The sequence below is a fragment of the Calliopsis andreniformis genome, unplaced genomic scaffold (genome assembly GCF_051401765.1).
Source record: "Calliopsis andreniformis isolate RMS-2024a unplaced genomic scaffold, iyCalAndr_principal scaffold0001, whole genome shotgun sequence".
Lineage (NCBI taxonomy): Eukaryota > Metazoa > Arthropoda > Insecta > Hymenoptera > Andrenidae > Calliopsis > Calliopsis andreniformis.
The window spans coordinates 40,948,049-40,965,908 of NW_027480422.1; the positions used below are offsets into that span (position 1 = coordinate 40,948,049).

General features: G+C 32.1%; 1 pseudogene; it reads left to right on the forward strand.

The window, feature by feature from the left end:
* The first annotated feature begins 7,385 nt into the window (after positions 1-7,385).
* LOC143186564 (5S ribosomal RNA) lies at positions 7,386-7,505 on the forward strand (annotated as a pseudogene).
* The last annotated feature ends 10,355 nt before the right edge of the window (positions 7,506-17,860 follow it).

Consider the following 17,860-nt stretch of genomic DNA (forward strand, 5'->3'; position numbering starts at 1 on the left):
TTTGCGAAGCATGAGTCGTTACAATATTACGTATTGGACTCAGATAATAGCCTTGAAGCCAATAAAAGATTTAAACAATACGTAAATGGATTTTAGCCAAATAGAACTATTTTTAAGAAAAACTCCTCTAGTCGATTCCTGTGTTATCGTCATACCGTTCAAACTACTTCAAACTCATTCTTCGTTACGTATCTTCAATAACTCTAAACATATGCACGCATGAGTCGATTCCTCGTATGACTGACTGCGAACAAAAGTATGACGATGGAAGATAAAATTGTATGTAGACAAGGTAGGAAGAGGTAAGATCCTACACATGAATATTAAAACTGATTTCGTATAGTGTACTTTTTCCAAGCCTATAATTGATTAAATTGGCAATACATTAGTGTTAGAGCGCAAAATGTTTTGTGTTTTTCAAGCAAAGGTTTTATATTAAAATTGAGTTGAATACTACACATCGTGTGATTTTTCCCTAGTTCCTTCAAGAGTAATGATCGGTAGCCAAAATAATCAACAAATTGTATGTACTAGTGATATGGTATCTTTCACTTATATTTTGATTATTTTTAGATAAAGTTAAAGATACGTTTCTGATTCTGTAGTAAAGATGTTTGCAGCTAATTATAAATGAGTGATTGAAGCCAAATATATAATTGCGTGATTTGAAAATTAAAATTGATCTGGAACTTAAATCAAATGTAAGTCAATTTCATTCGCATGTATAGAGTTCTATTTTGGGGGACATAAGATTGAAAGCCTATAATCCGGAATGAAATGTGCAATCGAGAATGAAAATTCTCCTATCGAATGTTATCAAGGTAGATCAAAAAGTGCCGAAAAATGTCGACTGCACGATGAAGGGACTCAGGCATGAAATGGGGCCGCCGTCGCTGTCACACATACAGAAATAAGCTTGTCCTCAAGGATGGCTTTTACCTTTCTTGTCCCCTTCTTTTTTTGTATGTAGCCACGTGGCGACGCGTGCTAGCCTCGGGGGACAGTTGTGAGGGTTCCGTGGCTGGTCTTTCGACTGTTGCGTGAAACATTCAGTTCCGTTTTTCATTAATCGTTGTAACATAGATTATCGCAGTAATATAATCGAATGACGGTTCCTTTCAGTAATTATCTCATACTTACAGAGTACAATTATGATTTAAGCTTGTATTTCAATTATTCTTCGAAAAAAAGGATTTGAAGAAACTTTATAGAAATTAAAAGATGGAAAATATTCGATATTTAATACTTTACAATGTGTTTCATTTTCCTTCCGTGCCGCCTGATGTTTATCAGAGGTTAGACTTAATAAATTTCTAATAAAACAAATTTTTCGATAGATTCGTTTGAAGAAACATTGACGACCATATGATATTTTGTCACATTAAAATTACTGGTTAGATAATTTATGTTGTATGATAAAGATTGCACTGACGTTTAATAAAATGAAGGCACAGGGTATATAGGTAGAATGTACGGTACGTGGCATACGGCACATGGCTCACGGAAATCATGATGAAACGGTGTGATTGAGAAAACCGGTAGGACATTATGTATGCGAAGTATTCCTGCATCGGAACGGCTGTAGATACTGATGCAGCAGAGAGAGAGCATATGGTGTCCCCCTGAAGTCCATGTCCCAAACACCGTCTTCGGTGTGCAGCGAAACGACGCGACGCGGCGCAACAGATGGTGCAGGAGCCGCATGGCTCGTGCTCTACTCCTCCTCCTCAGTTTTCTCTCACTCTCTCTACTCTTTTTTTTCTCACACATTTGTCTCTCTCTTTTACTCATCCTTTCCCATTCTCTCCGTTTTTGTCTCTTTCACTGCATCTTCCCTCACAACAACTTTCTTATACATATTTATATATTCTTCTTCTGTTCTGTCATCTCATGTTAATCCTTATTTGCACATACTTCTTCCATTTTCTTTCGCCAAGCATTTACACATTTTCTCTTTCTTCTGTTTCTTCTTTCTACCAATTTCTTCTATATTATACATTCATTACTTGTTTGTACAATTACGGTTCTATCTCGTGTTAACTAGAGCTTATTTAAAATTGACATAGTTATTTTTATTGTATCTGCACTGTGTGATTAGCCAAAACATTGATTTCAATATAAAAGGGTGGGATAGGTAACACAACCTCTTATTCCATATCGAGTTTATGTAGCATCACTGTATAATTAACTATTGCTATAAAACAATTGACCATACGTGCGATATATATTATTTTACATTATTTATTGAAAGTATTTTCGAGCTCCAAATGTCGATAGCCAGAGTGTATTTCACAAATCATGACTTTTAAGTCTAATGAGATTATGATTTCATTTTCTAGTATATTCAATCTAGTATGTATTCTAGTTTCTTTTATTGTAAACTTATAAAGTTTATGTCAATATAAAATGGAATGTTTTCTTAAATAATTTACGTAATAATTAAGTTTATTATGAAAGCACAGTATAATAACGATTTAAAGCACTACAAGTTGTACTCGTGACAAAATATCTGTTTAGGTTTTAGCAATGATTAGTATATTTTTATATGTATGTACGTACATTTTACAGAGCTCACGGAAAGTTGGGATGAAGGAATTATTAAGGGATTATCTACATTTGTCTATTCTGTGGTAGTTTTATATTAGTGATTTCACTGAAAGTTGTTGAATGTTCTTCAGTGTCTCTGACAGTGAATGCACATGACAGTCTACAAAACTGTTCTCGTCATAAGTGTATACTCAGTGAATTTACAAAGGAAGACAGAGGAAAAGGACGAATGGATCAAGAAATACTGAGAGCTCTATAATAATTTACAATTTCTAAATGAAAATGCAAAGTTCTTTGAATAAATCAACTCATTTCATTATTCTACGTAAGAAAGTATTGAGGTGCGGTAGTAAAAGAATTATTAATTTGGTTTGATGGTAACTCAACTGTGACTCTGTTCCCACGAAGTTCTAATATGCGGGTAGTAGATATAGATACTAAATACTTTTTATAACATTAACTAAGAGTCCGTTCTCACGGTTGATTGATTTGATATTGCACTAAAGAATATAATAAAGTGGGAGGAAACGGTCGACACTTAAGGGTACACCTGCGGAGGATTGTACACATCTAACCTTATACATATTCAGGGTATTTAATGGCGCGGAAGATAATCCTAGATATCGCTTCCGGTTTACATATCATATGTTTAGTTTTTCTATAATCAATGTAATCTTCTACTAAACAGTACATTCAATATTAGTTTTTTATTTTGGAAGTAGGTAAAACTCTATACATAATTGGGGAGCTCACTGGAAAAGGGACACATGCCTCATTTGTATGTCCAAATTCTTTATTTTCTAACAGACAATCCTGTTCTTCCTCGAATAGAAACATATTAGAGTTTTTTGATAATCAGATTATTGCTAATATAATACAGTTACAAAGAAAGTGTGTTTTTAAAGAAATATATTATAAATATGTGAAAGACATCTGCTACCAAATCTTGGTTATTAAATTCATACTATTTTATATGTTTAACTCTATTCTCACTTTGAATATTCATCAACAAATGATCAACATCTGATCTCTCCTCATTTTCATTAAATACACCTACCAATTTTTCAAAGAAAATTATTTTTATGAAACTTATTTCTTTATTGTATGATATTGTGGATTATACCTATTTTTCAATAAAGTACTATTTTTTGTTTTAATAACACTTAATATTTAAAAAATGCACGTTAGAATGATAAGCAAATCACCTTTATTTGCAAAATGAAACTTTCATTATTGTAGTAGAATTCACATTAATGACACAAAACTAAAACTTATGCTTTACCAATCCATATTATGGATTGTTATAGTATAAAGTATTCCATACATATGATGTTCGACACATGAAGAACTCCTGAAGCGGAAGACACGTGCTAAACTCACAATGGTACAATCTTACCAGTAAACACTGACGTAGGGAGGTAATATTCTCCTGAGATGCACGTGTCATCCTGTAGTAACAATTAAGTCGAAAGTACGTTAGGTAACTGTTCCCACACATTTCGGCACAAGTGGTTTTTAGCTTGAGCATTTTACATTCTCGAATGACAATAGCGATGAAACGTTCTAGAAGTCTTCTCTTTGAAAATAGCGATTCTCACGCACGTGCGAACAAACGGCTAAAATGTCACACTAATTCCTTCGTTTTTATGCACCTGCATGTTTCTCTTACGAAGGCATTAGTATTTTCTGAATATCCGGTTTTAAGATCCTCTATTCATTTACAATTTCGATTTCAAATCAGACAGTTACACATACTGATTAAGTATAGCCAGTTAATTAAAATGTACTAATATTTATAATCTATAATTAGCTATAAAATATAAATACAAAGTTTAATATTATTTCAACGCCGCATCGCCGTGTTAATATCATTAACATTAAGGCATAATTCCACTGAGACGATTTGTAACAAGTCACAATATTTTTTAAATTAAAGAGAATCTATATACATGTTTTACAGTAATCGAAAAATGATTTAGAAAAATTCTCCTAAACAGATCAACGACACGATTTTCTAAATAATTTTTCAATTATTGCAAAATATGTACATATTATTTAACTTAAAAAATATTATGGCATGCTACAAGTCGCTTAATGTTGCCTTAGTGGAACTGCATCTTTAGAAGTTGCAATAGGTACATATTTTCGTCAGTAATTATATGCGATAGATTCAAGGATTTAAGATTATTGAAAGCTTTTTAAATTATCTACAAAACATCTAAGTTATAGTATCGTTAGTGTGTATATGAACTTATTTTGCATATATTTAAAAATGTGGATAAAAATGTTTAAATTTAATAGCACATATATTAACACCTGTTTTTCCGTCAGAATTCGATTACACTTGTTATAGTCTGATATTTATCGCTTATATTTATCTGAATATTTGAAAACGTATTAATATCAGAAATAAACTTATATTCTTTGTTAGATGCATCTTAAAATGCACGCGTTAAGCATAATAAATACATGGGTAGAGTTCTATTTAAAGAAGTACGATCGATACTGATGCCTTACTTAATAATCGATATTTTCATCAAATATTTCAATCTTCTTCCTTTCTCTCTGAAAACTAAGTTCTTTTTAAATGAATAATTTCTTCATATCTTGAAACATACGAGAAATAAAGTTGACTATAATTACGTATAGAAATTGTATGTAATAGTACCTATATGGGTATTAGCAACTTCCATATTACCTACTTACAATTAGATATTTTATTTCATATTGTTAATATTCATCCAATCGATACCTTCTCACTTCGTACATACGACACGGACATACCACAATCATGTACATTTTGTAACATTATCGTTCCATTTCGTTTCGCTTATCTGTTCATTCTACTTTGTTCGTCACCCTATGTACTTGCCAACTATTAAGCTAGTGTCACTCTTATCGATTTTCACTGCCTGGTTGAGCGTACCTGCATGAAGATAACATACAAAAAATGAATCCCCAAAGCATTGTCAAATGTTGTATGTAAAAAGCTTTATGTATCGCAATTTTCCTAGAAATGTACATTTATTTGAATTTCTTTTATATCTATGTATTAATACTTTCATTCTTATACAACGTATCCAGCAAAAATGGAGTTTTACAAGGAAAGCAAAAAACTAATTATTTCAGTGTAGTTTTATATTTGATATAATTATTCTGAATATTTTTACATACAGAGCTTTTGTGGCATTAACACGCAAAAAGAATCAATTTTAACAACATGTGTTGTTAAAAACTGAAAAAGGCTAAGTCTGATTAATTGGGTAATTAAACTTGCAAATGATCTGTATGTATTCTTTTGTATTAAAAAGATTTGATGCAGAATCAAAAGTAGATGTAGGAACACACAAAACTCACTTCTTGTTGTAAATGAAGATACGTGGTACATATTAGAATGAAGGCATCGATCTTTTCTTCATAAAAGTAAAATTATTATTTTTCAAATTAGCGTTCATCTCTCGGTAATGCATCTGAATATCAGTAAACATAATCTACTTCTGATTAGTGAAATTACATGTAATAGAAACAAAATATATTAGAAGTACCTTCAATAAGAGTGTTCACTTGTTGGTTTTTGATACATAATTTATAATGTAATAGTATAGAATGTATTTACATTTTTCTTATCGAACAATTTCCATGTACATATCGCATCACCACGGTTATCTTTTTCACGGGTTTCTGTACTATTTTCATAAATCCTTTCGACAAGTGACAAACAAATATTTCAATTTTGAAAATCGACATATGGTATGTTATTAAACCGAATATTTTGTTTTGTGGACTAACAAAAGAAAGAGAAAGACTTCGATCTTGGTGAAAGCTGGAAATGATTATATGAAATAGCGGTATCTATATGTATAGGCAATATGTATGTATTATATAAAGATATTAGACCATCTGCTATCAGATAAATTTTTTATAACTGTATGAATAAACTTTTTATTCGTTTATTTTTTAATATACGGATGAGTACTCAGTTGTACAAGATATAAAAATGAGCACATTTACGATACAATTATATTATAGAAGTTGTACTAAAAGATAAAGTTAACAAGTTTGTTCCGTTAATAAATGTAAACTGATTGGCTTTGAACATACTCATGTTTCGTGCAATGATATCTATTCTGTTCCTGTAGATATTTGCTAAACTGCAGTTCTTATTGAAGAGGGACTCCGTGTCTTTGAACCTGGGAGGAACTAAAGTCAGCCTAAATACAAAGGAAGACTTAGTTATGTATGTGAACAAGAGCATTAAAATTAATGAAGTGATAAAAGGATCATTAATTATTCTGACTTCCGAGAAATCAACTCCAAACTCCTGGACTAATGAGATATAGTCATGATCCAGCGAAGTCCTGGCCTACTGCTTTCGGTCAAAGAGCGTTATTAGGTGTTCGTCAGCAACGGCTAGAGAGCATACAGTTAGGGTAGCCAGAGGAGGGATAAAATGTCTTCCAATGAAGTCACGGAGCAGAAGCGTAGGAGTACCGCACAGTATCTACAGTAGATAATGGAGCCATAAACGGTACCCCCACTCTTCTATTGAATGAACTTACTGAAAAATGTTTGGTCCCGGTATCTAGCTATCCTGATAATAGTTGTGCAAGAGTGGGAGTCATGGCGTAGGTAGGTAGGATTACTGTAGTCTCTATTCACAGATCCCTCCACCCTTTTGTTATTGATAACGAGACTTGCTATATAGTTGCTCTGAGGACAATCACATTTGAAAGCAATCGTTTCCATCTGTTCTGCGAATCATTGTTAGCATTGCTACTTGTTTTATGCCTGTTAATGTCTCAAATCCAGTATCATTGCCTTAGATGAACACAACTTTCGTCAACGTTCAAACTGCGTTAGAAAAAACCGGTTCTCGTCCGATCACCGAAGTCAAGCAACGTTAGGCGCGGTCAGTACTTGGATGGGTGACCGCCTGGGAACACCGCGTAACGTTGACTTATTGATTTATTTTTACATTTTTTAAATAAATGAATATAACAAGAGAATTGTTGATCTTATAAGCCTTATTAATTAATTGTTCATTATTCGGGTGAATGTACATATTTGTATTTAATTTAATTCTAAGCTTGAATTCTAATGTACATAATAAAAATACAAAAAATAGTATCTTTGTTGTATAATGGCTCTAGTTGTCTCAGTATTTTACCGTAATTAAACTTGAATATACGTATTTATTACATTACATAGGCCGATACGATACATAGAAGGAAGATCATACAACAGAAGTGAATATTATAAAGTACACAACGGAAAACTTAAACCAAACAGTCGTAAGATGACACGGTAATATAAACATAAAGCAACCAAAATCAAATGAACCAAAATTAAATTTCGCACCATGTCTGGTTAGACCTCATCAAATAACGTACTTAAACTCAAGACGATAGGAATCGAGATTCATTCAACTTTTGACAATGCTAAAATAGTATATTCAGCTATTAGGACACAATTCAAGTATCGAGAAGTGTATTTTTCGGTTATCCATTTATTATTGGTATATTTGACATCTTAACTGTCCAGGTATTTGGACATTTACCTTATTTGCTTGAAAAATAGTTTAACATACAATTTTGTCACATGTATATTTCTTCACCTTGTTGAAAATATCAATAATTATTAAGTTTATTCTGCGACGAATATTGGCTTTAATCTGATAAGAATACAGCAAAGCATACCAATCTGGATCAGAGCCGCATGTGAAACACGTACCGCCTGTTCCTCTGTTATTCTAGACGGAAAGTTCAGAAATATCAACAGGTGTTGCAGTTGCATCGCTCTCTTGTAATCGTGTCCGTTACAATTATTCATCCTCCTGTCTCGTGTCGAAATGATCGCAGCCTGTGCGTCAATAAAAGGTTATATATGTATGTATATTCAGTCTGGTCATTTGGTGATTACGAAACTTTGTTCGTGCGTAATATCATTAACAAGTAAATAAATATATTATTTCAATTCGACGCTATTGTATCTACTTTTAATCCATTATAAATTTTAAACTAACAGAAGAATCAATTTTTGTAATTTTTAATGCTCATTCGTGAATGTGACTTAGTTATGTAACCGTGACGTATAATGCCCACTAGATTTATAAACGTTTCAATTTTTAAATGCTTGCCTTTTTCTTTTTGTCTCTGTTAGTATTCTAATTTTATCAGTCTAGAATAAAAAGCCCACTTTTAATTTATTTATACGAAGTTCAAGAAGTATTGTTTATAAGATCAATGAAAAATGGTTTTACTTATTATAAGGAAATTTCTGTTACCTTTAATTACTATAAAGAAATTTCTGTTACCCTTAATTACTATAAAGAAATTTCTGTTATTCTTAATTATTATAAAGGAATTTCTGTTGCCCTTACTTATTGGGTAAGGGTAAGATACGTATACGTATACGATATGTATTTTGAAATTATGAATTCATATCTGACTTTTATATTTTTATTAATATAAAAGGTGATAGTTTAAATAACTAACAAAGTATCCACTTTGTAGGTAATAAGAGTATAATGCAATGTTATTACTTGTACTATATAATTATTATATTATACAATTATTGCTCATTAGCAGTCGTGGAAGACAGTTGTATTATTGTTCGGCCCTACCTGCCGTTTCACCTTGTTTCACCAGCTGTTTAGTGATTATTATCAGTTTTAGGTTTAAAATTCCTTCGAATTCCAAGAGGATTTTCTAAGCTCATTTGACAATGTCAGAATAGATTTAGTATTGAATTTATTTGAATTTTTTTTTAATGAGTTACAAATACTGGGTGCACAACTGTCTGTAAAGATTCAACGTGAGTTGAATTCTGTTCACGAACTGTATAAAGCTGACCTGACTGCACTCAATAAAACTGTCTCCTTTTCAGAGAGCAAAGTTTCCATCATGGAAGATAAACTAAACCAGGCGAATATATGAGTTCCTCCAATCAATCTGTCATCGAGAATGATGTCTTTGAAATGGAACAAAGACGCGAAAGATCAATCAATTTAATAATGTTTAACTTGTTGGACACCGATACATCCTCGCCTAATAATGTATAGTCAGTCGACTGATTGAGAAGTGGCTATTGGAATCTTAAACCAAATTTTAGTTAATAACTATGATGACATAAGCGCCTCTAGAATTGGAAAAAATGTTACAAGTAAATTAAAGCTTGTAATATTTACCTTACTGCCTCATATACGTATCTCCCACTGAGATATTAAAGAAGAAGTTCAATTATAAGGGACCTGTAAAAGGTATGCAAGACCTCACGACTCGACAAAGAATTCATCTACAAGATTTAAAAACACAATTGCATTTCTTCAATGATCCTGCTCTTACTATCCGTTATCACAATGAGATTCCTATGTTCGTTCGAACAGACTTGCCAAGGTCAGCTAAATCGATAAAAAGTGGCAACTTACCCCGCGAATCTATTACCGAAACGTCAGAGGTCTTCGTACGAAGCTAAATGACCCGTTTTCAACTATGTTTTTGTCATGTTTTAAATATAATGTTATTGTCCTCGTCGAAACCTGGTTAACAGCTGATATCCCCTTCTCCGAATTCCGTCTAAATCTCCCAGTGGATACTGCAAGTAGGTTTCTTTATCTCCATATTCACTATGCTGTAACTATGTCTGTGCCAGTCATTAAAGCTGCTTCGATCCGTTTTCCTAAATGATTCTCCAAGGAGCTTAGAGATTTCTCTATTGTCAAAAAACGTGCTCATACTTCATGACTCCACTCTACAACTGAAATAATTATCTAAAATTTTCTGAACTAAGAGTTCAATGCGAATACGTATCATGGAACAACTATATTATTTTCATTCGTAACATCGAACATTCTTTAATAACTAGTCCTAATAAATTATTCTGGAATTTTGTTAACTCTTCCAGATCTCGTGATTCCTTTCCGTCTCCCATGTATTTAGGTGACATTCTTGATTTTGACCAATTAATACGTTTGCTAACTTCTTCGAGTCTGTGTACATCGCACCTAGTTCTTTAACGCATAATTCCTCTTCCAACACATGTTTCCAACTAGCCGATATCAATGTTGATATAATTGATGTGTTTGAGGTCATCGGCCAGTTAGATGTTAATAAGAGCTCGGATGATGACGATATACTCCCGATCCTTATTAAAAACTGTAATTTTATCATCTCTTGGCCACTTTGAATCATATTTGTTAAATGTTTAGCCAGCGGTATCTTTCCATCAATGTAAAAGTTTAGTTTAATTACGCCTGTCCAGAAATCGGGTGATGGAAACTTGATTAAAAGCTATAGATCTACCTCTATACTAAGCGTCTTTGCTAAAATCTTTGGAAAGATCATCACAATCAAATTAATAGGTTGTTTAAAAAACTATCTTTGTTAGGCCGACGTTTCTCATTTGTTAGGCCGCCAAGTGCAACGTGATGATAATAATTACGTCCCAGTTTTATGCGCTCTGGGAATGACGACAGGGAGGATAGGAGGAAATTCGCGTATCTGTTGTTCTAGTTTAAGGCTATTAACAATTACATCGATTGTCTTCCACTTTTACAATTGGTGTTCCATCTATGTCCTCTCTCTGCGCGACCCTCTTGTTTTTCATGTTGATTCTTTTAGAAGCCATTTGAAACATCATGACCCTACATATAACCAGAATTTATGATGATTCCAATATCGTTACTTATAATTTCGATTTTTTCTGTGGTTTCGTGTGCAATTTTAAATATATTACCCGGGATTTATGTCTCTCATACCTCACCCAATTGTATTTTCGTTTTATATTTCGGTTACTCTCTGTTTCGGATACATGCTAAGTTATACTAATTGTAAGTATACTAAGAATGTCTTCTGACTCATTAACTCATCTTTTGTTTCCTTGTGTATTAGATATTTTGCCCATATTTTTATTAAACAAATAAATAATTATAATGTTTCATACATGCAAATTGTATCATTATATTTCATATTGCACATTATATTACATTCTTATATCATACATTGATGTTTGGTTCATTGAAATGTTTTCAAAATGAATGTGTGCACTGATTGTGAGACTGGAATCTTTGCTTCCTGTATCATTTTTAAGCCTTGTGTAGATTTGGTTAATAAAACTATTCCTACAATTAATCTCTAGTACAATCTAACTACATGTACATAATGGCGTGCTTGTTGGAGGTGGTGAAGAAGAGTCCAAGCCTTCAAGAGCTTATAGAATGTACTCATGGAGAGGAACAAAAAATGTCCAATCAACATACGTTATCTTATATGTATGTACAGTAAATATCACATATGTGTTAATTATATGTAAAATTGATTAAAAATATCATACACTATTATTATAAAGCTATCAAATAGTTTTGTTGTCTAACGTGTAATTCTGCGATCCTACGGAGAAGGGTAGCATATCTCGCGTATCGACTTAATTTTATGTGAATGCTTTAAAAAAAATGTATTCGTACCAAACTGAAGATGATGCTTATTTCACAAAATTTGATCAGAATTTATTGTTCTTTGGAGTTCGTTTCGCACAGAAAAACTTGACAGAAAGGAAACCAAGAATTTCACTGATCTGTTCCTAACTTCGCTATACCTAATTAGTTCGATTTCAAATACCGAATTTGTTATTGGCTATTTCTATATTTTCGTTAATCCACGCAGTCTCGAATGGCCAATCCAGTTCACGCGACATCTGAATTCCCAAGTGCAGCTCAATAGACCGTACCATATAAGTATAAAACCATAGACTGACCATTAACAAATTAGTTTATTACTTCTCAATTTTCTATGTGTCCGATAGTCAAGGATTTAGCAAAATACCTCTAATAATCATTTGCTTAGATACGACAAGTTTAATCAATTGTATTTAGTCAAAAATGAGTGGGACCATTTATGGTTTTTGTTGAATTGACTCTATTAGTTAAATTGGTGATGAATTTGTGATAGTCCCGTACGATACTAGATTTAAATTGGTTGTACTTCAAATAGTAGTAGTTTTTTATGTTTTCTATTGTTTTACAAGAAATCTTTATTTGAAGTAAGCTTAAAAGGTATGCAAAATATTTTTGAGAAAAGTCTTTCTAATAATATACATAGCAAATGAAACTTATATATAAGTCATATTATCTGAAGGTACAATCAATTTATCGTTTGTTAATTGAAGGAACTTTCATAGACAATATAGAAATTATAAATTATATAGCGTAAATGCAACCCAGATAGCTCAGAGACGTCTTAAAGACGTCCAAATTACATCCGTAAGTGCATGTCTTTAAAACGTCGTGTGCTATCTGAGGTGAAAGGTAGTAACAGCATGTGGTTATGTACAAGTCTACAGTAAAATCGACATATCAATTTTCCAAGTATAATTAGCGTCTCAGTATAATAGGCATGATTTTCGTGATTAAACACGAAAGTTGAAAAAACAGGAAATTTCTGAATAAGATTGGCATAGTAATTATAGCAGAGAGACTGTCTTCATTTGGTCAGCTTGTGCTGGTCGAGACCAAAAACGACACGAGCCAACCGAATCGAGAGACTGAAATACTTGATCTAAATGATTCTTTCGTGGCCTCTGTTTCTTTTCTTCGATACATGGCTTGCACTTGTTCCTACGTATCTGCAGCTGTACACCATTTACGGGCATACTGTACAACACCACACATGCCTTTTTTTCTCTTTCATAACCTTGCATTCACTTTTGACAAACGACACCGGTTACTCGATTGATTCGTATTCGGATCGTGCATCCTTTTAGTTCACGTTCAGTAGATAAAACGTTATTACGCTTCTTAAGATATGTTTTAATAATAAATAAATGGGATATTTTAGTTTCTCCTAGATATTATTCTTTTTTGACAAACAAATTTACTAGAAGGAGAACATGATACAATCTTACATAATATGTTAAAATGATACATTCTATAAATAGTATAATACCGTTCAACTACGGAGAAAGGCAGTAACTGCAGAAAGATACCAAATCGAGGTTTTTGCCCCTTTAAATAATTTTTATCATTTTGCGTCTTATTTCAGTCCAAAATAACAGGAGAATATTATTAGTAGACACTGTTTTTCTCCACAGTTGCATAGAATACATAGAATTGATTTTCCAAAATGCAAAACAATAACAGGAATAAATAAATAACGTGTACACATCTAATACTCCTTTAGCTTTCGATCAAATTTACAATATAATACGCATTCACAGACTTTCTTCAAGAAGAATTATGTATTAGACTATTATTCACCGTATCTCTATTGTAGCATAAAAAGAGTCAATAGATTTAGAAATTCCTTATTTAGAAAATCTTCAGATACTTCCTCAAAATACAATAACACCAGTACAATATTGAATAGACTACTTTCTATTATAGGAAGAGTTTTTATTTGAACGTTCTTTCAAATAAAAACTCCTTTCGAACGTTCTATTATATTATACTAACATCCGTTATTTAATCGTTCAATTATTATTTGAATAATCCCATACAATCGGGACGCACATATCTACTACATTAATAATATACATGTGTAAATAATACTATTTAAATATGTGTCTATTACGTAAAAGATTACAGAAAAAAGCAATGTAGTAAATAAATTAATAGGTGTTTGTTAATACTTAAATACTAAACTATAAACTTAACTATTAACACATTGGCAGTCATTGTTTCTAAGTCATTTTGAGGTCTATAGCTTTTGGCTGATTGCTGTGGCATTCAACCATATGGAGTGTTAGAAATTTTATACGGCATATGAGAGCTAAGGCTGTCACAGCTGAAAATATTACTACTTGATTAGAAGAGTATCGTTAATAATAGTGGGGACACTAGAAGCACACGTGTTCGCCATAGCTCTAAAGTAATCAAGCGACTTCTAGCGCCCCTAGCTCTCAAGTTAATCTGTTTATAATTGTAAATCTGTAAATAATTGTAAAAAATACATCTGGAAGATGTTTTTACAATATTAATCTGATATTGGTATACCACCGTTACATTTTTGTAATATCGATTTGTAATGATTTCATCTAATTTGTCATTACTTGTCAACTTAGATAGTTTTCTGTTTATTGAAAATTGTCACGTTCAATTTACTGTTCACATTGTTGCAATAAAATACACCATTGCCCACCGCATTTTATAGATTTACGCAAAATTGAAATACTTTGATACGGCTCATAAATATTAGGGATCATATTTATTATAAAGTAATTAAATATCTTTTTTACTACATTTTGAAGTTCATAATTTGCAAAAAAATATGCGGCATAAAATACAAAAATATTTTACAAACAGAATGGGAAGTACTGTTGGGAGCTCAGAAGATGTTAACGGGGCAGCACGCGATAAAGAAGAGTATTTGATAAGCAGTAGTAATAACTGTGACCAATTCGGCCAATTAGGGAAATGCGTGTTTATCGTTTTTATGTGTTTTCCGTGGAACTAATGAAACCACTGACATCTTCTAAGTTTGCGATAGTACTTTGTTTCTTGTAATCCACACGTGTTACCTCAAAGGAGACCCGCGGCACGTTGAAGTTTGAGTTGTTACGATGGTCATTAAATTCCATAAAACAATTAATGGATATATTTTTCGCTGTGCCAAGCCTTTTACAGTAATTATGACAAATTGACTTCTATCTAGCTAGATTAGCGATTCATCAGAATGCGAGCCATTCGGATAACTAGCGTTTCGAATAGTTCGTAAAAAAATTCGCGTAAACTGAGTGACAGGTGAACCCTTTATGTAGCGTAACTTTCCTTCTCGCGGAAAGATATTCTAATGCCGTTTCAGCACTTTGAAGTTGCACGCGTTGCTGATTATAAACAGATTTCACCACATCCAGACCACTGTACGTGAGATTTCAGTTGGAACTATATGGCGAGGCAAGTCTTACTATGTTAGGGATGCTTAAAACAGGGTATACAACTTTAACCCTACCAATAAGTTCAATGATTCTATGACTACCGGTTATCGAACACGTTCTACAATGATTTATGTAAGATGTTTAAGAAATAATGACAATGGCAGGAAGGTAGTGAGTCTGTATGGAACAATGTGTACATATGTCGAAAATATAGAAAAAAATTAGTTGAATTTTAAGTGGATACATGAATGTTTCAATATACATTCTTAGACGTATTTTGATACATGCAGATGCGAGTAGAACTGAAACATACTTTTCTGTAATTTTTTGGTTTATTTTTTTATGTGAAATAACCATCTTTCTTCTTCTACCAGTAGTTCTTGGACACCTTGTAGATTGAAATGGATTATCTTATACATGTAAGTGTACAATAAAATGTAGGTATTCGCATGTTGTAAAGGTGCACATGGAACCTTAACCCTGTCGATACTTATCCGCAATTTTCAGATGCAGGGAGTTCTTCTTGGGGCAGCTGCATGTTTCGCTTTGTGAAAGTCTCGAAGTTTTCCTTGGCTTTCAGAAGAGAAATTATATTCACAATCAGTTACAAATACTTATCTCTTTGCGATAAGATTGTTGAAATGAATGTGTAATCAGTAAGATAATTGACACTTTTATATATGATTAATGTTGATATTTTTTTAATCTAAAAATGGTGATAACTTAAAATTATTTCTTTTATTCAGTATAATAATGACCAGTACTAATAATAATGGTAATTAGAAATAAGAATATTTATTTATGCGTCACAAATTGCTCAAAATTATAATAATGATAGCTGTTAATAATCGTCTTTGTATAAAAGAAAAACCTTACAATATGATACATAATATCTATTTTGTTTGTATGAAATTAATATAAAAGGAAGGACATACACTACAAGAACTACTATTCCAAATAACACTGGACGTCTTTAAGATGTCTCTTTGCTATCTGGGATATAATAGTATTTCAAAGAAGTCGATTCTTTGTAGAATCGTCCTTGACATAACTTTCCAGGTAGAAGTACAGGTAGAAGTACAGGTAGAAGTACAGGTAGAAGTACAATCAAAATGCAGCAGGCTGTTCTTAACCTTCAGCTTTTGTATGTTCCAAGAGAGATTGTGGGTGTCCAGCTATTCTTGTTGCCTGGCTTCGAATCTTCTATTGGTTAATCCACTCCTGTTATTGCGGTCACCTGTTCCATTATCAAACGTTGCGTGGAGAACTTTGTCACTGATCTTTATTTATTTAACTTAATTTTTCTGGTTTTTACATGTACCCGTTCTTTGTGAATCCATTTAAAATGTTTATATTTTATCGCGATTTTCAACTTAACGTGTTGTGGAGCACACTGCAAAATGAGCAAACTACTTTTGATTTCAATACCTTCTTCAAGTCAAATATGACGGTTTCGTAATGATTGAGATTTAAAGCATCCTTATAAATTAGACAACTACTTCTAATTTCAATATTTTTCTCGAATCAAATGGAAATACAAATTTTCTGGGGTGTCTTTTTATTATATTTTTTGAAGTTTAATATTTGGATTTTATTTTTGTGGATTAATAATTTTTGAATGTACTTTAGAGAATTTTATTAATACCTTTTGGATGCTTTTTGGGGGGTTATTTAATATCTTTTAGATGTTTTTTTCAGGGAATTAATATCTCTTAAATGTTTATTTAGAGGGATTAATTTTTTCTGAGATTTTTTGTGGGAACCAAAGTCCAAACTAAATTTAGCTACTTGGTGTTTTTACATTTTAAATGTTTTTTGGGGGGTACCATCTCTTTTACGTTCGCTTTAGCGTAATGTGCATGCGTTATATATATATATATATATTTATGAATAGAATTAACGTTAGTGTTTAGGTATTGAGACATGGTCAACTACTGAGACAGTTACCTTATATTTCATATCAACTTCTTAACAAATTTTAATCTTAATATCTAGTATATCATGAAACAGTATACTCAGATGCTAGAACATCATAATTTAAGTGTTCGGATTTTGGGACATTTACCTTGTTTGTATACATACTGTACGTATTTCATTAAAAGAGAAAGCACCCACCGAAAAGCATTAAAGAGAACCTTTTAACTTTTATATCAATAATCAAAATTGTTGCCCCTTAAAGAGAATAGAGAAAAGGGTACCTGAGTACCTTGCTACTGTCATAAGGGTTAATTTAAACAAGACATAGCAAATTGTTTAATTCCAAATTGTATTTATTAAAGACATTTATAATCAACATAAAACAAGAATATAAGCGAAAAGTTGAAACATATCACTTATATGTATGTACTTATTATACTTATAACAATAAAAAGGATGAGACTTGTATTCACTACACTTTGTACATTATCGCTAATCTTCATTCAAGCCATTTTTCGTAATAATATATAAA